Below are 26,245 nucleotides of genomic sequence, written 5' to 3'. Positions count from 1 at the left end.
TTCTTTTTAATTTCCTCACTGACTCACAGGTCATATAGTATTATGAAGGTTTATTACATATTTCAAGAAGGTTTATTATTTTTTTTCATTTCTTTAGTAACACATTGGTCATTCAGTATCATGTTATTTTACCTCATGTTGCTGTAAATTTTCTATTTTTTCCTCTGTTCATTTTATTTCATGGCTTTTCATTAGGAGGATGTGCAGTAACTGCTTAATTGAGACTATAATATCTAGATGTGGAGAAACAGTATAGTGTGCATCTCTACTTCCAAATCAAGGATGGGCTGCCAGCGAAACTGCTAACTATGTCTTGACAATAAGATGCTGGACTCTGCTACTGTCCATACCTACACTGTCAGGATACAGTGTAGGATTCATTTTCCCTGCATCCACCTCTAAAAGTCTCCTCTCTGCATTGATTTCCCCTATATTATTACAGAAGGAGCTTTGGGGAAGGGGACAGGGAAATCCCAGAGCTTATGGAACTGTATCATAACATAATAAAATAAATAAATTTTTAAAGGAGTTTTTAAAAAAGAGTTATATCCATACCTTGGGAGCTGATCCACCTATCTGAGAACCAGGCATTCTCCAATCAGGGCAAGATTTACTGTCTCTTCCCTGACCTGTGAGCATATGACACAGTGCAATCTACCTTCTGTTCCTGGCCTTCTCACCAGTTACCTACTGTCCACAGATAGGAAAATATTCTCCTGCAACTGACTTGAAGGATGGCTCTCATGATTAATTTTATTTGTTACCCTGACCACAGGGTGCTCAGATTTTGGTTTATAATAACTCTAGGGATTTCCAGCAGTTGTATTTTTGCATGCAATTAGCATTCAAATCTGTCATGGTAGCAAACCACATCACCCCTCCCATGAATGGGCCTCATCAAAAGTTACAGGAACAGAATGGAACGAAAAAGCTCACCCTCTTCCAAGTAAGAAATAGATTACTACTACTGACTTCATTCAAACACCAACTTTTTCCCATTTTTTTTAGTTGAACTCCAACTAAAACACTGGCTTTTCTCAGGTCTCCTGTCTGTCAGTTTTTGGACTGGAACTACATGATCAGCTTTCCTGGCACACTGGCCTTCAGCATCACCAAGCGACGAAGCCACTTGCTGACTCATCCAAAAGATTTTTGGACTTGCTATGCTCTTCAAAAGAAGATAATACAACTTTTCTGGTTGATGCAACACTACCCTAATGACTTTATACCACCACAGAGTCTATGACAAGCAGCCTGGTAGCTACGTTTTAGTTTTTCTGACTCCCCATCAAATGATAACTGTCCTGTATCACTCCTATAACTGTTAATTTGGTATGTCCTCAAAAAAATGGTAAAAATGTGCTGAGGCACCAAAAGTTCTTGGTTAGAAAACAAAGTCCAATGTCCATGTTATCACCTAGAGATTTATACATAAACTGAGCCAGCTTATAGAGGCCCTTTGCTCTGTTTTGCACCTTATGATTTTAATCAAGCTTCAAACTCCAGATAAGTATGGCATTGCCATAATTGATTTTTCTCTAATTATAGGATTCCTAATAAGAAGAACATTGGATAATTTAGTAGAAAATTAAATAAAGAAAAATGTGTTTGCTTATATGATTTGATACTTCCCTTCTTCACTTACAAAATACCATTTCCATGAATAAGCTTCATTATGGAATTAACATCAAACCTTCGAAAAAACACATAAATGTAGAGCCAAAGCAGACAGGCTGCAAGAAATAAAGCTCCTCATATGGACCAAATGTTGATAAAAAAAAACAAAGAGTATCAGTGCCTGGCATCATAAACATCTGCCCTGTTTGTGTTCCTAAAACATCAACTTGTACTGCTCTTCTGGAAGATCTGTTAAGTGACCAATAACAGCACAACGTAAGTTGGATGGGAATATTTCACTGCAAACATAAGCAAACACTGATTGTTATATGAATTACCAGTGCTCAGAGGAGAAATTCTGGGTCTGTGAAGTTTGATCTCTCTCTTCCTTTTCTCAACATATGCAAAGACCATGGTTCATAGAATAGAACCTGCCACAGTGCTCTGGCCTAGATATTTAGAATGTGTAACATGAAAAACAACAATGTAAAAAAAGTTCACCTTCAGGCCAAATACTTTCCATGACGTTTATGGACACAAGTCACAAGTTCCCTTTCTAGCAAGTGGCAGTCAACATAATTGGTTATATTGAGAGAAAAAAAGAGAGAGAGAGAGAGAGAGAAGACTGTTTAAGAACACTTCTGTTCATATATTGGCAACCACCTCTATGCCTTATCTGAGGCTGGAGACATTTTTTTTCTTTTTGCAGCTTATGTAACAGACCTCTTTTTATAAAAAAAAAAAAGTTAGTAAGGGTCATAATTTGGGCTTTTTAATTATGTGCTTAAATAGATCTGAGAAGCATGAGGAATAAATAAGCACAGATAAATTTAAGTGCTGGATATTCTTTTTAAGATAATTTAGGTATCATATGCTGAGTCACTTTTTTTTGGCAACTTCCAAGAACTTCATTTGTGTTTCAAGATTTCCATTTGGTTCAACCAGAAGCAAATAAGAATAAGGGACAGAGGAGGACAGAGAGGCCACTTGGAACGTGAGCTGGGAGACTGATAAGAATTTCTCCAGGAGTACCATCTGGTACTTCATGGCACTTGTCATCCAAATTGCTCTTCTCCTGAGCAAATTTACTTTCCCCCAGACAGTTCAGCTTAAATGAGTTCATACTGACTATCTGATGCCTGTCAATGGAAGAGTGAAAGATTTCTTTATGTTCCAAATTAAATGAGAGGTGAAGGCAGAGAGAGAAAGGTAAGAAGCAGTAAGGAAGAGGGCAGAAAGATGGGATTGCACAGAGCAGAAAGGACCCTTTCTTAGGGAATAGAGGTATTTTAATATTCATCTATAAATCTAATGCCATAAGGTGTAGAGAGAAATAAAAGCACTACTTCCAATCATATTTGCTAAGAGGAATATGACTGAACATGTGAAACATGAAAAGGGTACAAGCTACATTCACCCTCATCTAGTGTCACATATTTTTGGGTATTTGTGTGTATGTGTGGTGCTTTGTTTTGGTTTTGTTAAGGAAGGACGGAAATAACAGTGGAGAAATCTGATATGTTTTTGACAGCATGACCAATGCACTTTTTCCATCTCGGATTTAGTGACAAGTAAGGGCTGGTGGAGCAGTGATTCCACCTGCCACATCTCGATTTTGAGGTCTGCATATCTGCAGATCATTTTTCTTCCTGGGTCTTTGGGAGCTGCCAGTATGGGCAAAAGAAGTGACGATAATGTATTGAAGCTGCCATAGGGCAAATCTCTGGAAGGGGAAATATCACAAATTACTGCCTGTGCTTTGCATCTCAAGCTGGAAATGAACAGAGCCTAATTTAGGTACCATGGGATGGTACTGGAGAGAAAGAGAAAGGTGATGTGAAGGAAGGACAGGAAGGAAACAAAAAGCTAATGGAAAAGATGTCTTTCTACCCCCAGTTTCCTAACAACAGGGCTTAAGCTTGCAGATGCCACTTCAAACTCACCCAAAGTCACCAGCTCCAGTGCTGGTGTATTTGTCGACAGTTTTCCTCCTGTTCTTTTCTCTGTGGTGTGGCTTGATTGTGCCACCTCCAGAACGCAGGTACTGAACCGACATGATGACTGACATGATGGTATTAAGAGAGATTCGGTTGTGAGGACTCCTTTTCTTATGAATGGGGTCCATGTCATTACATAGCAGGCTGCAGGCAACACAGGGATGCCTCTGCATCTACTTTGCACCATGTGTGGATTCAATGTTCCTCATCTCCCATAGATGTTACAAGAAAGACCCATTTGGGAAATAACAATTCTTACCAGGCAATCAAGTGTCTAGCACTTTGATCTTAGCATTTCCAACCTCCAAAATTTGAGAAAGAGATTTCTGTTCCCAATAAACTGCCCAGGCTGTAGTAATACAGAAGAACAAACTAAGACACTGTACATGATCTGCTGAAGCACACTGTGTGGCCTAGGCACAAAACCGGTACCTGTGTTTGTTGTACTAATTTCTAATAATGTCAAAACTATAAAACAAATCATTAAAATATTTTCAAAAATTACTACAATAAAATCTTAATAAAATTAGTCAAAAGCAACATTTCAGTAGAGATGAAATTTATTTTTTTAAAAAGCCTAATATCTAAAAGCTGTTCTGGAGACACTTGGTATAGCAGCCAGGATATCACTTGGGGTCTAGGAGTGCTTGATTCCCAATATTGGCTCTGTTTCTCATTCTAGCATCCTGTTCATATATACCCTGGGAGAAAGTGGGTAACATCTACTTGGATTTCTATCTCTGACATGGGATACCTGGATTGAGTTGATGGTTCCGGGTTTTGATCTCATCCAGCCCTGGCAATTACGATCACTTTGGAAGTTAAGATAGCATTCACTATCCCTAAATCTCTGCCTCCAAAATAACACTAACTTAAAAATGTATAATATTGAGTATATTTTAGTTATTTTCTCCCTGAATTAAGAGATTCTTAGAATTCAAAACATAAAAATTCATATTAAAAATGTTCCATATTGAGTCACACATCTACACACTTAAGTTTTCTAAAGAGGATACACCTAACTACAGATAAAAATAACTAACATTACTATGCCTCTTTGGAGTGATTAGTGAGCATCAGCACTCCTTTTGCAAAGTGTTTCACGCAGCAGCTTTTCCAACACACCATAGTATTATGGATACAGCCAGCACCAGGCAGCTTGAGGCACGTAAGCAATGATGAGCTATTTCACAGCTTCGCTCCTTAGCGGGAGAAGAGATGACATTTTGTCGGCCTTGCCTCCCTGGAGGTTAAAAACCAAGTCATAGAGGAGGGCCAGACAGCTGACATATAGGATCTTCCCCTGCTGGGGAAAAGAAAACAAAAAGCCTGTGGAAAGCTTACTTCTCATGAGGTAAGTTTCCATCTTCTAGGAAAGTATTCAGATGATGGTATACTTTGCTAGAAGTCTTATCAAAATGAGCAAAATAACAGTAATGCACAACAGGTTAGAAACGTTAAATATTTTAACTGTTTTTAAAAATATTTGTTTGTTTGTTTATTTGTTTGGAAAGGAAGATCTACAGAGAGGAGAGGCAAAGAGAAAGATCCTCCATCCACATGTCCACTCCTCAGGCAGCTACAATGGCAGGAGCTGAGCCAATGCAAAGCCAGAACCCAGCAGTTTCTTTTGGGTCTCCCATGTGGTTACAGGGTTCAGAGGCTCTGGGCCATCTTCTACTGCTTTTCCAGGCCACAAGCAAGGAACTGGATGGGAAGTGGAGCAGCCTAGACATGAGCCGATGCCCATATGAAATACCGGTATGTAGAAGGTAAAGATTTAGCCACTGAGCCATCGTACTGTGTCCAATACTCTAACGCATAAAAATATTAGCTAGAGTGCTCACTGATTGAGTAGATGCTTAAAATAACTCCTGTTTAATCTGGGAGGCCGAGTGGAATCCAATGAGAATCTAGCCACCACATTTGAGAGAAAACAAAATGGTGTCAGAAGCTGATGCACTTTCAGCCCCAACTTAATCATTTGCAAAATTAAGGGGAGGAAGAGACATTCTAAGGGCTGATCCAGCACAAAAATTTGGAAAATCTGGGTTCTAAAATTGAAAGGAGGGCCTAGCAAGTTAAGCTGCTGCTTGAAATGCTTTCATTTTCTGTAACAGAGTGCCTGGTTCAACTCCTGGCTACTCTGTACTTTCAATATAGTTCCATGCTAATGCATCTGAGGAGCAGCTGATGACAGCTCAAGTCTTAACTCCTCCTTATGGGAGACCCAGAAGGAGTCCCTGGCTCTTGGCTTTGGCATGTTGCAGACCTGGCTTCCACAGCCAAATGGGGAGTAACTTGGTAGATGAAGCACTTCTTTATGCCTGAATCACCCTGTCTTTCAAGTAAGACAATATATAAAATTTTTTTAAAAAGTAATCTACCGGGGCCCGGCGCGGTGGCGCAAGTGGTTAGGTCCTCGCCTTGCACGCCCGGGATCCCATATGGGCGCCGGTTCTAATCCCGGCAGCCCCACTTCCCTTCCAGCTCCCTGCCTGTGGCCTGGGAAAGCAGCTGAGGACGGCCCAAAGCTTTGGGACCCTGCACCCGCGTGGGAGACCCGGAAGAGGCTCCTGGCTTCGGATCGGCATAGTATCGGCCCGTTGCGGCTCACTTGGGGAGTGAATCATCGGACGGAAGATCTTCCTCTCTGTATCTCCTCTCTGTATATCCGCCTTTCCAATAAAAAAAAAAATAATAAAAATAAATCTTTAAAAAAAATAAAAAGTAATCTACCTTTTAAAAAAAGGAAATAAAAAGTAGTAAGAAGCTACTAATTCATCAAAAATTAAAGACCCCTAAAACATACACATTTCGGACAGGAGGATGAGCCTGAGGATGCTACCACCTCCCACCTGTGGATACCTCCCTCACTAGAAGGGCTGTGCACGTTACAGGTGTGAACATTCTTAGTCCAGCCTGACTTCCTTTTTGTTATACTTGTCATGTCATTGCAAGCTGATTTGAGATGACATTAATTTGTATTTATGGGATGTAATTATGTAGTATTCAGTTATTTCCATGCTAATACAGGAAAACATGCAGTACTCATGGTGGTAGTAAAACATAAAAGGCTTAACCAGCAGCAAAGTGGAATAAGGATGCATCATGAAACACCTATCAGGGAAAGTATACAGATGGAGGTGAAATGAAGAAGTCAATCACTAGAAACATTCTCTCAGTTATCAAGCATGTAGAACTTCAGTTGAAGCACTGGATTTTCATTAATACCTACTTAAAATCAATGACAGAATAAATAAAAAGCAAATCAGGTTAGAAACAGACAACAGATTTCTAGCTGATTTGATAAAAAAAATCTGATGAATGATAAGTCATAGACATGGTATTCCACTAACAAGATAATACAGACACTAATCTCATTAGAATACTGTCCATTCTTTGTAGGTGCAGGAGAGCAATGTCCTGAAATCAGAGCTCATACATAAATGAAACTTGATAGGAGCGTCCTAAAATACCACATTAATCTCCAAAATGTGTACTTACCTATATATTGACAATAGAAAGATGCAAAGCTAAAATATGCTTTTAAAATTATCAATAACAGGGCCTGGCCTTGAACGCGCCTGGATCCCATATGGGCGCCACTTCTAATCCCGGCAGCTCCACTTCCCATTCAGCTCCCTGCTTGTGGCCTGGGAAAACAGTCAAGGACGGCCCAAAGCCTTGAGACCCTGTACCCGTGTGGGAGACCCGGAGGAGGTTCCTGGATCCTGGCTTCGGATTGACATAGCATCGGCCGTTACGCTCACTGCTCACTTGGGGAGTGAATCATTGGACAGAGGATCTTCCTCTCTGTCTCTCCTCCTCTCTGTATATCTGACTTTGCAATAAATAAATCTTTAAAAAAATTATCAATAACAAAAATTAAACTCTATTAGCTATCCTAGAGGAAAGATTAAGCTCACGTCTTACTATTTTTTTTCTTAAGAGAACAGAACAAAAAAGCGTCATCATGTAAAAGGACTCACACAATGCGCAGGTAAATACAGAAAAAAACAAAATGACTTGACAAAGGGTCATTCAATTAAAAACAAGATTTTTTAAATGTTATAATATTTGCAGTATTTGGCAGGACTTTAAAATTTTTAATTTATTACAATTTTTTTCCAAGGTTTATTTATTTGCATTGGGAAGGAAGAATTATAGAGGGTAGGAGAGACAGAAAGAAAGAGCTTTCATCTGCTGGCTCACTCTCCACATCAACACAATGGCCAGAACTGACCTGATCTGAAGTCAGGAACTTCTTGCAGGTCTCACACACAGGTGCAGGATCCCAAGACTTTGGGTCATGCTCTGCTGCTTTCTCAGGACACAAGCAGGTTGCTGGATGGGAAAAGCAGCCAGGACACAAACCAGCTACACTCATAGGGGGAATATTAGCCAGCTAAGTCAACATGCCAGCCCTTATAACAATTTCTTATTTTGCTGATTTCAACACTGAGTTTATTTCTAAACATGTATTTACAACTCTAAATTCTTTCTAGTAAAAAGGTCCCAAATTAACTCAGCACCTACTACAACCAAACTTAGATCCCGTCGTTGCCTGAATTATAGAAGACAATAAATGTTTACTTAACCATTGAATGAGTAAAAGAAGAAAATTTTGAAAATGGAATTACTCTCGTAGGTGTCAAATATTTATTTTGCTGATCAGCAATCACTGTAGCAACAGCTATTCACTAAGCTGTAAAAATATTCCTGTTTATACCCTGGCAGGTGTCACTACTGCAACAACATGGGGAGACGAGAGTGAATGAAATTTCAGAGTATAACATACTACCCCACAGATACAAAACAAGGTCATCACAGAGAAGGATCAATACAGGCCTCTGAAGATCCATTTTGAGGCCCCCTTTTTTTTCTTGGAAAGAAAGAATGCTTTGAAAACTTTCTCCTATGTATTAGCACTGCATAATTAAAAAGAAAGTCTGGAAGTACTCAGAGGCAATGACTGGATTTAATAATTTTGCTTACTTATTTTAAAAATCAATAGCAATTAGATATGCAGTAAAGGATCTTAATGTCTCTTTTTTTTTGGTTAGGAATTCATTTATTCACTCTGAAGTATAATTCTTATTTATCAATGCCCATTTCTAGCAGCAGGAATAAGACAACAGAAATAAAGTAATCCTGGGCAGTTCTCTTCCACATTATTAGCTATGCTGATCCCTCAATGTCAAAAGTTATTTTTTAAATTCTTTATTTTCTTTTTAAATAATTGACCACATAGTTGAGAGGGAACCCAACCCTAATGCTAACCCTAACCCATGGTTGAGTGGGTCTCTGATTAGGGTAAGTGGAAGGTGGGTGGGACAAACACTTCAATTGTTCCTTCTCCTGTTTCTGCAGAAGAGATGAAAGAGACCATTCCTTGCACTCAAACTGCATCAGCATGTGGGAACGGGATGATCATTTGATGAAACCTCAGAGACCCCAGTGTGGGAAAGAGTGTTTTAAGAGTGTCATATGAGTGGTTTTGATAGTACTGAGAAGTTATTGGTTTAATTGCCGGCAGGTACTAAGACCTGACCCAGTCCAGCCTGTCCCCAGACCCAGGCCACACAAACACTGACAAGTGCTACAGACTTGCCTAGCCTGGCCTGCTGCCAGCCCTGGATCTTGTGATCCCTAGTGGGAGTTGTGACTTAATAGGAAAGTTTCCCAGGTTCCCCTACCAGGTCTGCTCGCAGTCCCAGATCTCATGTGTGCCAGTGGGGCAGGGCCTGCTTGGTATGGTCTGTCTCTCAGTCTTAGCTATTGCAGGTGCCAGTGCCCCAGCCCAGCTTCCTCTAAGTCCCTGTTCTCCTGAGTAATAGGTGGGTTCCTGCCAGGTGAGTTCTGGGTTCAGCCAGGCTCAGGCATCGCTGTCACCCAGCTCTCTACATAAAACAGGTTACTACTACTACTACTACTACAGAGGCAAGCACACAATTCTGCTATAAAATCTATCCCCAGATCTGGTTCTTTCATGTTCTGGTGGGTTCTGTGGTGCAGCCTCATGAGGCCCACCCCATGTTCCAACATTCACAGACAGGTACTGCAGCCTAGCCCAGGCAGGCATGTCCCCAAGTCCCAGTTTGTTTGTTTGTTTGTTTGTTTGTTTTGTGCACCAGTGGTTAGTGGACAATGTTATTTAGGCCAGCCCTAGTCTCCTATGTAGATGGATGCCTTGGCCTGACTCAGAATGCCTTCGAGTCTCTCCCCTTCTAAAGCATTAGTCTCAACACCCTTGCCCACATTTGAGTACAATAGTCTGGTTTGCAGAAGGCCCCAGAAATTATTCCTCCCCTATCAAACATGTCCTCGGTCACCCCCGCTCCAAAACGTCATCAGACCCCTTCCCTGGGCAATCCGTCGTTCCCTGCCATAAGGCATGTCCTGGGCCGGTGTTCCCCACCTTCTCCATTTATCTTTAAAGAAAAATAAAATTTAAAACTGAATGAGCAACTATGTTGGCACAGTGGCATAGTTAACACAAGTTCAGATTAACCAGGTTCAGAATGCTCGCCAGCTATTGGCTGCTTTTCTCCCAGCAGTGCAACACTTACCTAGGTACAAGGCAAACTTGCCTACAGCTTGTGGAGAAGTTTAAAAAGTTGAGCAAAAACAATATTGATTATACCCTAATTAAGTGAATAATATGGGTAGTTTAGGTAACTAGATGAAAAAAAAATGAATTCCTTTTGATATTTAAAGTATTCAGGTTAATTTTATGTTAACATTGACATTTATTAGGCATGTTAAAATGATGCTTTATCAAAAAGAATAATAACATTAATGATTTTTATCATATATGGTATAAAAATATCATGAAGTAACTCTCAGGAACAAAAGGAGGGAAAGCAGGATAGACAAGTTGCTTATTACAAAAGCATGTCAGATAATAAATGCAGCACAAATGATGGAATTAGAAAAACATTTACCTTTCCCAATTTAATGATTGATTCTGCAAGGATGATTGCTAAATACTAAAATCCCCTTGACTGAAGTTTTGCCAGAAAATGTAAGATTCACAAGGTCTCAAAGCACAATTAAAATGTTTTTCCCTACAACGAGGTAAAGTAATTACTCAATGAAGAAATCTAGAGATAATGTCTTATATAAGTGATCAAATTAAACTTCATTAAAATGGAAAGTGACATTATTTGCTTTCTTAAACAATTCAATAGAAGGGTACATGTGCAATATTTGCCAACACTATTCAATCTGAATCAAATAAGGAAGTGACAAGATATTAGTTCTGTAGCTGTGACAGAATTTCTGAGGCTGAGTATTTTTTTTTAAGAGTTTACTTCATGCACAATTTTAGAGAATGAAAATCTAAGGTCTAGTGGTTTCTCAATCCAGCCTCTGCTGAGGGACTGCTTAGCTGTCACAATACAGGGGATGGTGTGGAATTGGTTTATGTGCAAGACAAGTAGTCGTGTGACGAACATCAAGCTAGAGAACAGTAGGCCCTAGCCCCACTCTGTGAATGATAACTTGCTTCCACGAAAACTCAAGATGAGAATGGAGTCCCTCTGGGGAAGATGGTCCCCAAGTTCACGACATCTTCAATGAGTCCCACCTCTGAAAAGTTCCACCACCCTTTACATCACTATGTCTGGAACCGAGGTTCTAGCACATGAACCATTTGGAGATATACAGAAACCATAACCTAACCACAGTCTTTAAAAGATACATCAAAAAAACAAAAGATCCAAATAGGTAGAATGATCCAAACAGTTTGCCTATAGTCTTCTGAAGAGTCAAATGATAAAAGTGCAACTAAGGAAAACACACAATAAGTATCTTGTGGGTACTGGTATATTGCCACTAATTATGGCCTCCAATTACATCCATTTTATTGAAAAAGACAACATTTTATTATTTTTATAGCTGAGTAGTATCCCAACATGTGTCTGACTATGAAGTTGAACCTAGGATATACAAAGAATGCCTACAACCTAATAATAATAATTAACAGCTATTATTAATGAATAAAATATTTGAGTTGACCCCTCATGAAGGAAAATTCAGAAATTAGGAAAAAACAAACAAAAAGCTTGATAAGAGGCTGATAAACATCTATCTGGAACATTAAAATTAATCAGAATGATAGTATCTTATTTGGTAAAAATGTGGATTACAAGTTGCTAGGAGTATAAAATGGTACACATCTGGGGGAAAAGTTAAGCAATGTGCTAAAAAGTGCATATAAGTTGTTCAGCATTTGTTCTGCATCATCGGATTGATATTTTTCCACCAAAAATTTTTTTGAGAAATAATGCATCAATGCAACAGAATATGATAAAGAAAATAACCATGGCATAACATGCATAGTTTTCATTATTTTGGAAATATTCACTTGACAGTATCTCTTTGGTACCTACCATGCGCCAAGTCATGTCCTGGATACGGTGAATATAATGGCAAAAACAAAGTTGTAGTTCCAGTCTCCCTGCTACTTATTTGTCTTCTGAGAAAGTTCACACAAGCAAGTAGAAAGGCCAGCAGAAGTAACCAAACATCATTAGGACTCTGAGCTATGTAAGGAACTTGAAAGAGAGGGTTACCCAGGGGACTCAGATCATCACTTGGGAAAATAACCTTTGCAAAGGGATCCCATTAATGGGCAAAAGACATGAAAAGGCATTTTTCAAAAGATGAAATACAAATGAACAGATACATGCTCAGGATGCTCAAGATCACTAGCAATTAGGGAAGTACAAATAAAAGCCACAATGAGGTTTCACCTCATCCAGTCAGAATCAACACAAATACTGGGCACAATGTGCAGAAAGGTGTACCCTAACGTACTGTTGGTGGGAACGTAAACTAACACAACCATTATGGAAGACCCAGACATTGATCTACATTGTGACCCAGCCATTTTGCTTCTGGGAATTTACCCAAATGAAGTGAAAGCAACAAATGGAAGACTTAGCTGCTCCCCTACAATTATTAAAGCAGTTCAAAGCACAATAGATAAGATATAGAATCAATCCAGATGTCCATGAACTGATAGTTTGATGAAGAAAATGTGGGATATATACATGAGGAAATACCAGTAAGCCATAAACAAGAAAGAAATCATATAATTTGTAGCAAAATGGATGTAACTGGAAACCGTCATGATTAGTGAAATAAGCCAAACCCAAAAAGACAAATATGTTTTTTCTGATTTGTGGTAGATAATATAGAGCATGAAAACTATATATGAGCAAAACTGACATCTTAAGATCTAATTATTGTTTATGACACTTGTTTCCATTCCTATGAAAGTAATTTTTCAGTTTCCCATTTATTGAATTCTTTACTTAATGGAGAATCAAACTTGTGATTGCAAAGTAAATTTAAAGTCTGTAATCACAAAAATACAAGGAAAAAAAAAAGGAAGGAGGAGGGTGACTAAAAAGTATTATGTGCTAAAAATGTGTACATGAAATATACAAAATCGGTTCTCCCCATATATATACAATACATATATATATAAACAGAAACATGAGCTATAAAGATAAAAGGGTGCCAGCTATGTAGGAAAGAAGGTGTAAAAAGGTTTTGGCTGGAAAACAGCTTGGTAGTTTTTAAAATAAAGCATTCACTGAATGCATTTTGGTCAGTTGGCCACCAATCATTGGTTTGAATCACCACAACTTTGATATGGTACCACACGTAAAAACAACTTTAAGAACTGAAATAATATGAAGCCAGAGAGAGAGAGTAGTAAAGAGAAGTGGGCATCATATTAAGTCAAAGACTTGGGGAGACTAAGGACAGTGTTCCTGAAGTTGGGAATTAAATCAATAATCCCTGGAACCCATACAGAGAAGATATGTAGAGCTGCTCCTTTTTGCACATAAATCAGTTCTCCTCAACCTACTTGCTCTGTCCCATCTTATCTAATGACGATAATGATAACAACCAGGATTAAGATGTCAAAATAGGGGAAGACATACAGATTTTGATAAGGGAAATCTAGCTAAAATAAATAAATAAATGAATAAATAAATAAATAAATAAATAAATAAATAAATAAATAAATAAATAAAACAGACAAAGTACATTCCCAGGGGTGAGCTGGAGACAAGTTTGCAGTGGAAATTCCACAAAGAGCAGAGAGATATCACGGAATGCAGACAGCATCATCACACAGCAGCAAGCACAGATACTGTGCAGAGACTGAGCAAGGTGGCAGATCGGGAAAGAAATGCAGAAGCAGACCATTGCAGCTAGAGTCACTGGTGACATGGCCTGATGTAGCATCTTGCAGACCACAGTGACACTGAGTTTGGACTGGAGCCAAGCCAGGGGAAGCTCTCCAGCAGATGACTGTGGGGATAAGCTTGTTTCTTTCCCCAAATCTCCACAAAGCCACCATCAGTGTGGAGAAGCTGCCAAGGATGTCATAAATATCTACAAGGAAAATTTTAAGACATTAATGAAATAGAAGACACTAAAACTAAAAAAATATTCATGTTTGCTGATTGGCAAAATTAATTTCTTCAAAATGTTCATACTCCTGAAAATAATTTGCAGATTCGATGTGATCCCAATCAAAATACCTATGACATCCTTCTCAGATCTAGAAATACTCATGTTAAAATAAATATGGAAATACAAGAGACCCTGAAGAGCTAAAGCAATCATAAGCAACAAAGATAAAGCTGGACGCATTACAATACCAAGCTTCAAGATGTACTAAACACTGGTTCTAATCAAAAAAGGCTGGTACTACCACAAATACAGACCTGAAGATCAATGGAACAGAATAGATCTCTGAAATGAACACACACACACACACACAACTAAGTTTTGACAAACAAACTGAAATAAATCCAGGGAGAAAGGATAGTCTCCTCAAAAAACTCCTGTAAAAATTGAAACTGTGTGTGCAGCAGTAAGAAGTAATACCCCTACCTTACACCCTATCCAAAAATGATCTAAAAGGGGATCAAGGGACTAGGTTTATGATTACTATCACCAAATTATTAGGGAAAAGCTTTGTAAAAACTCTGCAAAATACAGAGCTCTGAAAAATATAGAGTTTGGTAAAGACTTCTTCAAAAAGACCCCGGAAGCAAAAGAAATTTTAAAAATAAATAAACAGGATTATGTTAAAGTAAGAAGCTTCTGTACTATAGAGGAAACCATAAGCAAAGTGAAGAGGCAACCAACAAAATGGGAGAAAATATCTAAAAATTAAACAACTAATAGAGAATTAATATCCAGGATATATTAAGAAACTCAATAACAAAACAAGCAGTCCAGTTAAGAAATAGGCAAAGGGCAAGAGCAGGAAATTTCAAAATGATGAAATACAAATGGCCAACAGACATTTATATATAGAAAAAAAAACTGCTCAGGAACTCTAGTCAACTAGGGACGTGATAATAAAAACCACAATAAGATTTCAACTTAGTCCAGGTAGACGACCATTGAATATCAACAGGCGCTGGTGAGGATGTGTGGAAATAGGTACCCTATTCCATTGTTAGTGGGAATATGAACTAGTACAGCCATTATGAAAGTTAGTGTGGTGAATATTCAATAAATACAACAGTTCTAAAATGTGACCCAGCCATCCCATTCCCCAGAATTTATCCAAGTAAATGAATTCAGCACATGAGAAATTTACTATATCCCCACATTCACTATAGTTCAGTTCATAATAGCCAAGATATGGAATCAACCAAGATAGCTATAAATGAATAATTAGAGAAAAATGTGGTAGATATATATTATATGATCCTACTTAGTCATTTAAAAAAGAATTGAAACCTGTATTTCCAACAAAATGGTTGCAACTGAAAACCACTGTGCTTAAGAAAATGAGCCAGTCCAGAAAAGACAAATATCATGTTTTCCATGACACATGGTACCTAATACACAGAGCACAAAACATTGTAATTTATGAGCAAAATTTACATTTTGAGATTTGATTAGTTTACAATATTTATTTGAGCAGTGGATTTTATTTCAACTTGCTATTTGTTGAATTCTTTACCTAATGATGTGGTAATAATTTCATGGATATTAATGTGTGCCACTGGAAATATTTTTTTAAAAAGTCATAATAAAGCAGATGGGAGGGTGGAGAGCAGAAGTGTGGAAAATATTGTGAAGTACAGATTTTTACTCACTTTATATAAATGTATAATAAAATGTATCCGTTACACGGCTTTGTGTCAAGTTTTGATATTTAATTCTCTCAGTAACTGCATTAGAAAAGAACCCTCCCGATGTAAAAAATGAGATCACAGACTCTGAGTGATTAGACAAGATATAAAGAGCAGAACGTATGTAACCAGCAGAGCCAGAACTGTAACTCAGTCTGCCTGTTCCAAGTCTCACAAATAAGGATTGTTATTCTTACGGTTTGAAAATTCCCCTGGTAGCACTTTGAGCAGATGCTTTCTTTAGGGGATTAAAGGAGCCAAAAGGCCACATAGAAGCAAGAGGATTGTAAGGGTTATCTCTAATCTGTTGAAATAAACAAGAGAGAAAGGCAGAGAAGGAATGAGAGGGAGAGAGAGAAACAAAAGTGTATGTGAAAAAGATTGGTTTGCAGTTACTCAGGATTCTTTTTGCTCCATATGCGACTCTAGACATTTTTCAAAGGGCACTTTATAAGCAAACAACACTGTCGTAATCTTGAATCTGCACTCAAAATGAATTAACTTCTTTTTACAACTAGAGATTCAGAAAAACATGCCGTGGGAATGTGATTCTTAAGTTTCGGTGTTCAATAATCAAAAAACTGGAAAATTGAAAATGAACATTTATATATATATATTCCAAAAATTATAACTGTAAATTAGAATAAATTCTTATATCAAGGTTATAGGCAGATGAAAAATGACAGTTTGTACTAGAAATGCAAACAAACCATTAATTATAGCAGCTCCATAAAGCACCACTGAAATATGCAGTTTGCAATACTTTACCAGAATTTACATAACTATACAATCTGCTCTCAGGTTCCAGAGATTCTATTTTTGATAAATAGCAATTCAGAAGGTTAGTCACCTAGCTATATTATTATTCAACGTCTGTGAATATGATATTGTGACAGCTTGAATTTACACATTAGTGAACTGATTAGCCTGCTTGGGACTCTACAGAATCATCAGACCTGGAATGCCTAGATGAATAAGATATGCTGTCTCCAGGAAAACTGCCAAACCAGAGAGGGAGAGAGAGAGAATAGTAGACACACAACCCTAGCAGAGTTTCGACAAACTAAACACAGAGACTCAAATGCCTTTGTCTTACAAGCAGATCATTGCAATTATAACCCACTAATTATAAGAGTGATATTAGCAAATTAACTTCTTTCTCCTTCATTCCTCCCCTCCCCTCATTTTTCCCACTTTTCATTCAATAACTATATCCAGTCAATAGTCACCAAGATTACAGTAATAGTAGTTTTTATATATTGAAAATTTATTATGTGTCCAGCTCTAACATCTCTTCACCACCACCAAACTCTGAGAGTGTGAACATTTCATCTCAAGGATGAAACTGAGGCACTGAGAGTTTACCCAGTATGCCAGTCATACATCTGGCAAGAGGCTACACAGAAAACTCACACTGTAGCTGCAGTGCTCCCTGGCCTGGCTCACTGCATTAGGAGGCAGCATGCCTGTCACACTACATGAAGCAACATCAGCAGTGGAAGAACATTTTGGAATTTCCAACACAGGCTTTTCAAACAAACACTCTCTCTCTCAAACATTGAGGAGGATGTGGGGTTGGAGTACAGGGGCTGGTGAGAAAAAGAGGATGAAAAGTGAACACAGGACTGCGCAGTGTGGGTCTGCTTTCGCTTCCCCCAGGAGAGTACAGTGGCCCCCCACCTGCATAGATGATGAGAACTGGCATTCTGCCTGATTACTGGGCATCTGTTAGGAGCTTCAAAGTGAATTAAGCTGAAACAAAATGAAGGAGATGAAAAAAGAGGAAAGGAAAGAAAGAAGGAAGGGAGGAAGGGAGGGAGGGAGGGAGGAAGGAAGGAAGGAAAGAAGGAAGGAAGGAAGGAAGGAAGGAAGGAAGGAAGAAAGAAAGAAGCAAGGGAGAGAGGCAGGGAGGCAGGGAGGCAGGGAGGCAGGGAGGCAGGGAGGGAGGAGGGCAAGCCTCAATCCAGGCTGGCCGGGTTGTAATGTTTAGTCACAGTGGTCTTGTTTTTCACTAGCAGGCACACATCCCCATTTTCTCCCTCCCGTTGCAACAATATTTCAAAACAACTTAAATCGAGCTTGATAGCTAATTATCCTAGGGTCATACTCAAGAACCAAACCACCAGGACATCAAAAAAAATCTAAAGTGACCTAAATGTGAAATATGTAACAGTGCTTTCTTGTTGAGAAATTTCAGAGAGTGGGTCAGGGTGGCTTCCTTTTTTTACTCCCTTAGAATAACTGGCTTTCAAAAATCATCCAAAATAGACCTCATAAGATGTTTCACCTCTGCTCTGGATGTTTAATCTGGCCTTCTGATTATAAAATGTTCATGCGAAATCTCATCAAATGCTTTCTTAACATGAAGAATGTTTTATAAATTGTAATGGCTTTAATCAGAGCCCTCTTTGAAGCTATTTAACGCCACGATGTAGCCCAGGCAGGGCTTCAATTATGTCATTTATCGACTCTGTATTAATTAAGTATCATTATAGAGATTGATTTATGTACTTTTTCCCATCTCTCTCACCAGATGGGAAGGCATTCTCCCTCCCTGACACTCCATAAACATCACCTGGATTCACTCATTGCTCTCCCCCAACTGAATGTTTAATTAGCTCTCAGTCATCTGCAGGCTGATTGCTGCTCTTCCTCTGCCTCTTCACTGCATCAATATAGTACACAAGGGACAAGTGAAGCAAAACATAAGCCAGTAGTATTTACAAAGCCAAGTTTTATCAGCAGACTGGTCCCCCTACCCCCCGCCGAACAGATACTGATGCAACTTTTACAGTAAAAATGAAGGGAGAGCCTTTCTGCTTTGTTCATTGATACAAAGCTTAAACTCTACTCAATTATCTGGGGAAATACAGAAAGTAACTAGGAAAAAAATGCATGCTTGGCAGTGAATTTACAGAAGACAATAAAAATTGCTTAGGTCCCGGCGTGGTAGTCTAGGACTGAAGTCTTCACCTTGCATGTGTCAGGATCTCACATGGGCACCAGCTCATATCCCAGCTGCTCCAGTTTCCATCCAGTTCCTTGCTTCTGGCCTGAGAAAGCAGTACATGACGGTCCAAAGCTTTGGGACCCTGCACCATGTGGGAGACCTGGAGGAAGTTCCTGGCTTTGGATTGACTGAGCTCTGGCCATTGCAGCCACTTGGGGAGTGAACCAATGGATAGATCTTTCTCTTTGTCTCTCCTTCTCTCTGTAAATCTCACTTTCCAATAAAAATAAATAAATCTTTAAAAATGCTTTATATTCTTGAACTGGCATGCAGAGAAAGAGCAGGCAGCAGTCCAAAAGTGTGCTGCACTGCAAGGAAATCAGCCCGGATTTTAAAATTGGCCTGGGGTGACTAAAAAGTGGATAAAAAAGTAAAAGTTTTGAAATGCTTTTATCACAAATATAGAGACAAGATGTATGGGGTTCATCTGCAGGAAACTGCTTGTGTTTCCTCCCAACTCATTTTCTTTTTGTATGCCAAGATCCTTACATCAGGTATCATGAGCTCAAATTCTTATGGAACCTAAACAGGTGACATAAGTGAAGAAAGCAGAAGAAAAATTGGGTGGAAGAGTCTGATAAACTGTGGCACACCAGCAAGAAAACGTTCTACCAACAAACAACTGAACATTAATCTGTTCAGCTCAAGTTTGCTCTACACATGTTAGATATGCCACAAGGTCTGTGCTTTTCTTTTTTTCCTGATCCTGTAAATATCTACTGTTATATATTTGGCTGAACTGAACACAGACATTCCACACATTTTGATCTGTGTTCAACATCTGATACCTTCCTTTCCCCCACTTCAAATCTAACCAGTTCCCAAATTCTGATACTATTTTTCATAATGTTCCTTCTCATGTTTCTTTTTTTCCATCCCACTTTCAACTTCTGTGTCTTCACCCTTTCTTTCATATCTTCAAGATTAGAAGAGATCCTATCTATCCTTTGACATTGGAGGTTAACACAAGTTGGACACTGATGTTTCTGAAACAGTTTTTAACTTGAATATGCAAATCCACATAGAGGAATTACTACACCACAGACTGTGAGATCCCACCCAAGCCTCTCTGATTTTGTAAGTCTCCAATCAGGCCTAAAATTTTCATGTCTACAATCACTCAGGTAAAGTCCTACTGCTTTCCACTATCACCTCCCAACTCTAAAATATTCTACAGTTCTACATTTCTTTCATATTGAAGTTAAAAATTCCCAATCTACACCTTGGATTCTTCACGATATTGAGAAGGTATTATTCCCAGTCTGACACCTTGGATTCAGTCAAGCTTGCCAACTTGTGTTAATGAAATACATCATACACTCCTACCTTCTTTTCTTGATCTTGGAAGTAATGCTTTCCATCTCCTTTCTCATGTTCAAATTCTATGACTTCACTGAGTTATCCCTAAAACCCACATACTCAAAGAAATCTGCCCAACCACACTTCCACTGATTCCTCTAGACTCCTGCAGCACAGTCTCTCCAGGCTGCTAGGTGCAATTGAAAGAATGTGCAATTTAGAACCAGAGATTGAATTTGAATTCCAGTTCCTTCCCAGCTGTGTGAGTTAATAGGCCATTTAGAACCATACTTCCTCTTCAGTAAAAGAGAAATACCAATATCCGCCTCTATTGGCTTATACAAAGAATTAACTGAATCAAACTAGTTAAGCCTTTAGAGAAGCATAGGCCAAAATGTGTTGTTAATAACTTGTCCCTTTCTTTTTTCATTATTCTTCCCCAAGCAGATATTTCGTAGTAAGGTAGATTATACTCATCATTTACATTTTTTTTAAGATTTATTTATTTTTATTACAAAGTCAGATATGCAGAGAGGAGGAGACAGAGAGTAAGACCTCCGTCCAATGATTCAATCCCCAAGTGAGTGCAAGGGCCGGTACTGCACCAACCCGAAGCTGGGAGCCAGGAACTTCATCTCGGTCTCCCACACAGGTGCAGGGTCCCAAGGCTGTGGGCCATCCTCGACTGCTTTCCCAGGCCACAGGCAGGGAGCTGGATGGGAAGTGGAGCCGCCGGGATCAGAAACGGCGCCCATATGGGATCCCGGTGCATTCAAGGTGAGGACCCTAGCCGCTAGGCCACACCGCCGGGCCTGTCATTTACATTTTAAACTTACTTCTGTCTATTTCACCCCAATAGAATATTTCTGAAGAATAAAAACACCTTAATTCACCTTAGCATCATTAATCCCTGGAAACTCCTGTACAACTAGTGAGCTCTCGCTGAATATTTACTTTTAAAAGTAATGCATATTAGAAATAATGTAAGACAAATGGTTTGAAAGAGAAGCCTCCCTCTGTAGAAATGAAATATCTGATTAAATTTATCTTTAAAATATTACCCATGACAGAAAGGGACATTTAGAAAAACTGAAGAAGCCCTATTACAAGGGCCCAGTTGTTACTTAAAAGTAAAAGAAAGTATGCACATTATAAATGCATCAATAAAGAAAATGTCTTCCTTGGAAGGTAAATTGGAGTATAAGAACATTAATAATGTCAATATAAGGAAATCAGAGTAAATAACCTGGAGATGATACTGGAAATAGGTAATATAGTAGACTTTCTTTTGAGTTCATGTGCTATAATCATTTGGCTGCTGCAATCTGTATGGATAATTTTGGCACTGGCACTGGTAAATGTCAACTCACTAATGACAAAATCATCATCCTTCACGAGTTCTCCAGTTTTGAACGCAAACAAAAACAACTAAAGCATATATTTTGATCATGAGTGTTACTGATTTCTACAAGCTTCCTAAACAGACCCAATATCGCCAGCCTGCAAATACATACACACATATTAGCTCCATATAGCTAATGCAAAATACTTGCCAGAAAAAAGCAAGCCTTCTTTCTTTGATGAGCAACTCAAAGCATCATTGTTTATAATTGCTGTAGTAAAGATATGTAGAATGTGGCCCATTGGGAAAATGAATATTTTCCCCCATTTACAAGTAAAAGTGTCCAAAAAGTTTGAGTTGTCTCAAACTTTATCTCCTCAAAAGACATTTCCTGAGTGATTGCATTGTATCTAACATTATATTAGGAGTACAGAGGTTAAATCACTGTATGCTTGTATAGAATTACGAATGTTTTCTTGGAATTTATAGTCAAGTGTATTGTTATGAATTTGGGAAGAACAGGCTTTTGCTGGTTTGTTGTGCTGTGTTTCATTTTAATCAATCTTATTTAACTTTCACATAGGCATAAAAACACAAGACTTTTCCCAGCCTCCACCTAACAGTATCCTGATCAGCTGGATCACAGCAGAAGGTAGGTATCCCTTGGAAAGTCTGGAAAGGATAACCGTGGGAAAACACCTTTCTTTTGGCTCTCAGTGTTCTATCATCTTACTTGCTAAATGAATATGGAGAATCTGAGATCTCAGAGTCTACAATTAGAAAGACCAGAGGGGCACTTGCAGAACAACCCTTGGGAACTATAAGGAGATTCAAAAAGCAAATGAAAGAAAGAATTACAATGTTTTAGTGTAAATCTTTTTTTAAATACATGCATTTTTTTTTCATAGTACCCATTTTCCATTAATTATTTGAAGACCCCCTCAAATGAGAGCAAAAGAGAGGTTCTTCTTTTGCTTTGTGACTACCATTGTGGTTGTTTACCACAAAAGTTGATCTACTCTGTCAAAGCACAAATCAAAATTACCTCTAAGACACTGTAACACAGCAAAGGGAGACTGGAACCTCCTCTCACATATAGCCTACTTGGGCTGCAATGACTGCCTAGAAGAAACTCTTTACATGGCTCTTCAAGAGAATACACATGCAAAGTCACAGATCTTGGAGGAAGTATGATGGACACTTGCGCGGAGTGGTGCACTGGGAGCCAACCCGACATGTATGAGGGGCTGACACAAGATGGCGGCTGGCCCAGGGCCAGGAGGCGGGATTTGTCCCACCAGCAGGTAAACAGGAAGTCACAGGGATAGGCTAGCGATTATGTCATTGCTACCAGCGTATTAGGTAGTGCCCAGTGGATCCACGGGGAGAAGTGATTGATGGAGAACTGTATATAAGCAGCCCGCTTTCAGCAATAAACCTCTTTTTGTTCGCCTGCCCCTTTTCGTTCTTCTCTCCTTTCTTGTTCGCCTGTTCGTTTGTGTGTGTGTTCGTGTGTTCGTTCAGTGTGTGTGTGCTGGTTGTGGTGGTGGTTCCAGGCCCTCGAGATTCCTTGTCATTTTAGTGGCACTGCAGGACAGTGACAGACACTGGGAAAGTGTTTTTTATTCCTACTAAAACATAAACTGATGATAGGAAATAGAGTAACAAAACATATATTTGTTGAAATGATTGATAAAGAATAGATTCTACAAGATATTCAACAACAATGATAAACAAAGGAACAGAAAAATAATCAAGGCACATATGATTCACAAGTCAGAATAGATTATTATCTTCACTGAAATAGAAAATACTGAATAATGTACTTTAAGGATGAATTTTGAACACACACCTAAAACTGAAATACCTTGGAGCAACCTCAAAAAGAATCAACAGAGTTGCACATATTGGTTTAGAGCTCAGAGTGGTAGAATGGAACATTGGGGTGTATAGGAGGTTAGTTGTAAACTGCCACAGTAAATGATGATTGAAGCCAAAAGCATGATGGGATTGCTCATGTAGAATATTCAGAATGAGAAATCAGAGAAATAAAGAAGACAGAAAGACCTAAAGAGGAAAAGCAAGAAAGGAATAAAAAGAAACCATTTCTTACTTTCCCAGAACAAGAAAAACAGGAAGCTACAGAGAAGAAATATCGGAGACATTCGATAATGATCAGAGTGATTTAAAGTGGGGTTATGAGAGTAAGACGATGGCCTGAAAATTATCCATTTCAATTGACAACTAAACCATCATGATGACACTTCACAAAGTTTGTAGAAAGATGAAATCAAAGGGAATGGCATGATAACTCAACTGCCTGCTCCTCCTCCTCCAAGCACTGGCATCCCATTGGTACCATTTCATGTCCCTGCTGCTCCATTTCCTATATATCTCTCTGCTTATGGCCACGAAGTGAGCCAAGGATGAAAGATCTTTCTATCTCTCCTTCCATGTGTAAATCTATTTTTCCAATAAAAATCAAATCTTAAGAAAGATGGAATTGAAGACAAATTTATTTTCATATATTAAGTTTTGCAACCCACTCACACCAGTCCATGAACTTTTTGAAGACTCATAGTATTTGAAACCTTAATAAGTTTCATTTTAGGAAAGTCCAATCTGCATAGTGATTAAGGGATTAGCAATTAGTGACAGAAATGTAAAATACTATGGAAGGAAACATCTGGTTTTCTAAAAAGTATGGAAGAAGTGGGAAAATTTTTCATTTTGGTTTTTATTTTTCAAGATGTTAGAATTAAGCATGTAGCTATTTCCAATTTTAAAGTTCATTTTTCTGTCTAGAAATATGCATAATAATGCCCCTCATGTAAAGCTTTTTAGCTTGATATGGGAACACCAAGATTATATATACACACACATATATGCAAAATTCAAATACATTATGTAAAAATCAATTTATATATTTATAAATGCTGAAAGAATAGTTATGAAAGTTAGCAGTGAAATGCATTTAAATATAAAATCAGTAACAAAAATACAGTCTAGATCTAAAATTATTAATAAGTCCTTTTAACACTACATGTTGCTGACCCCAAAGTTTATATGCTTACAGCCAACTTCAAGTTTTATGCTGGACCATTCTTCTGGGACTCTAAGATTATAGTCTAGGTTTCTATATGTCTTCCTATGGCAAAACAAAAAAAAAATGCCAATGAACCAGGCAGATTACTGTGCATTTGGTATTACTGTGCATAGTCTTATAAGTAGTAATATTGAAATAAAGACCCTGGCAATCCCCCAGATTCACAATGCACCAGATTAGCTCTGTAATTGAAGTCTCATGACCAGTGAAACCATGGTAAATGGCCACAGCTTGCTGAGTATGTCATGCCAGATGATGGCTGAGGTATTAAGCTGGGAAGTAGGCTTGCCATTTTAGGGCATCCCTCCTGGGAAGCTTAACTATGCAAAAGAATACGATCCAATCATTAGTTCACCAGTTAGGAAACCTTTAAAGACTTTACAAAGAGTGTTATTTTTAGCACTATGACATAAGCATAACTAGCTTTTCCACCATAAAGTTATAACAAGTGGTTTCAATAGGCTCTATCTTCCTTCATTGGGAAGATAACTTATCCCTCATAAAGAAAATTCTCTCTTTCCTTCCCTTTACACTTCTGTGCAGTGCCCTCTCATTGGGATTCCTGGTTGCTGCCATCTCCCCAGGTTATTTTCTTTTCAAGAATGTGGCATGTCAATTAAGGTCAAATAGCTGCATCTTCAGCTTGAAAAAACTGTGCAAAATGAGTTCCCCTTTATAAAGGATACCAAAAATCCAATTCTAAGAATGACCTCCACAAAAATCCTATCTAAAATTATTTAAGATTTTTAAAAATATTTTAGACTAGACAACAGCACAAAGATTGTGCTTTTTCATCTGTATCTTTGAAATCCTTTAATCTTAATGGATGACATTACCATGAGTAGTTATAAAGTAGGGCCAAGATTTACAAGTTAATGTGGTTGGCCTTTTCATCCACTGCAACATTGAATTCCATTCTATAACTGAGGATCAATAAAACATTTTGAAATTTGCCTCTAAAAAACTAAAAGGAGCATGAAAGGTCTCATAATGTAATGCAGTATCACCAAACATCATATAGACTTAAACAACCAAATATATTTCAATAAGTTCATCCCAATTTATGCTGAAATTATTTTTTACATTTTTATAGTTTATCATCAGTGTTTTCAAAAAGAGAATTATGAGATGTGGAGCTGTTTTATAAAACATTCCCATAACAGAGTGCCTGGGTTTGATTCCCAGCTACAGCTCCTGATTCTAGCTTCTTCCTAATGCACACCCTAGGAGGCTGAGTTGACAGTTCCAGTAATTTGGATCTTGCAACCGCATAACAGACCTAGAAAGCAATCCTCACTCCTAGCTCAGATCCAGCTCACTCCAGGCATTCAGGGAGTGAAGCAGAGGATGAGTGCATTCTGTCCCTCCATCTGTCTCTCTGCCTATCTCAAATAATCAATTAATGAATTTGAAGGAAGCATTTCAACAGCCAAACAGTTGTTCAAAAGCAGGACTAGGTCTACCTCTGCAGACGCTGAATTCCACAACTCTTCCCACTACATCATAGCTAGCCTCAAACACAGTAATCACTCTATTGATTTCATATTTCTATTAACAGGGAAAACAGCTTGACTTCCTCTGAAGTCATCAGGAATTTTTAACTAAATGCATACTGTAATCATCTCTACCTCCAATGTAAATACGCACTATTTATATAAGGAATGTTATGGGATCTTTGATGATACAAAGTTT

General features: G+C 38.4%; 1 protein-coding gene across 2 annotated transcripts in view; it reads right to left on the bottom strand.

The window, feature by feature from the left end:
* The window catches only part of CPQ (carboxypeptidase Q), a 453,907-nt gene that overhangs the window by 295,912 nt on the left and 131,750 nt on the right, over positions 1–26,245 (bottom strand). The gene's annotated exons all lie outside the window — the stretch shown is intronic.

Source organism: Ochotona curzoniae, unplaced genomic scaffold (genome assembly GCF_017591425.1).
Source record: "Ochotona curzoniae isolate NIBS_2020 unplaced genomic scaffold, NIBS_Ocur_1.0 contig_2318, whole genome shotgun sequence".
NCBI lineage: Eukaryota > Metazoa > Chordata > Mammalia > Lagomorpha > Ochotonidae > Ochotona > Ochotona curzoniae.
The sequence above is the reverse complement of the archived record's forward strand: the minus strand, read 5'-3'. Positions and strand labels throughout refer to the sequence as shown.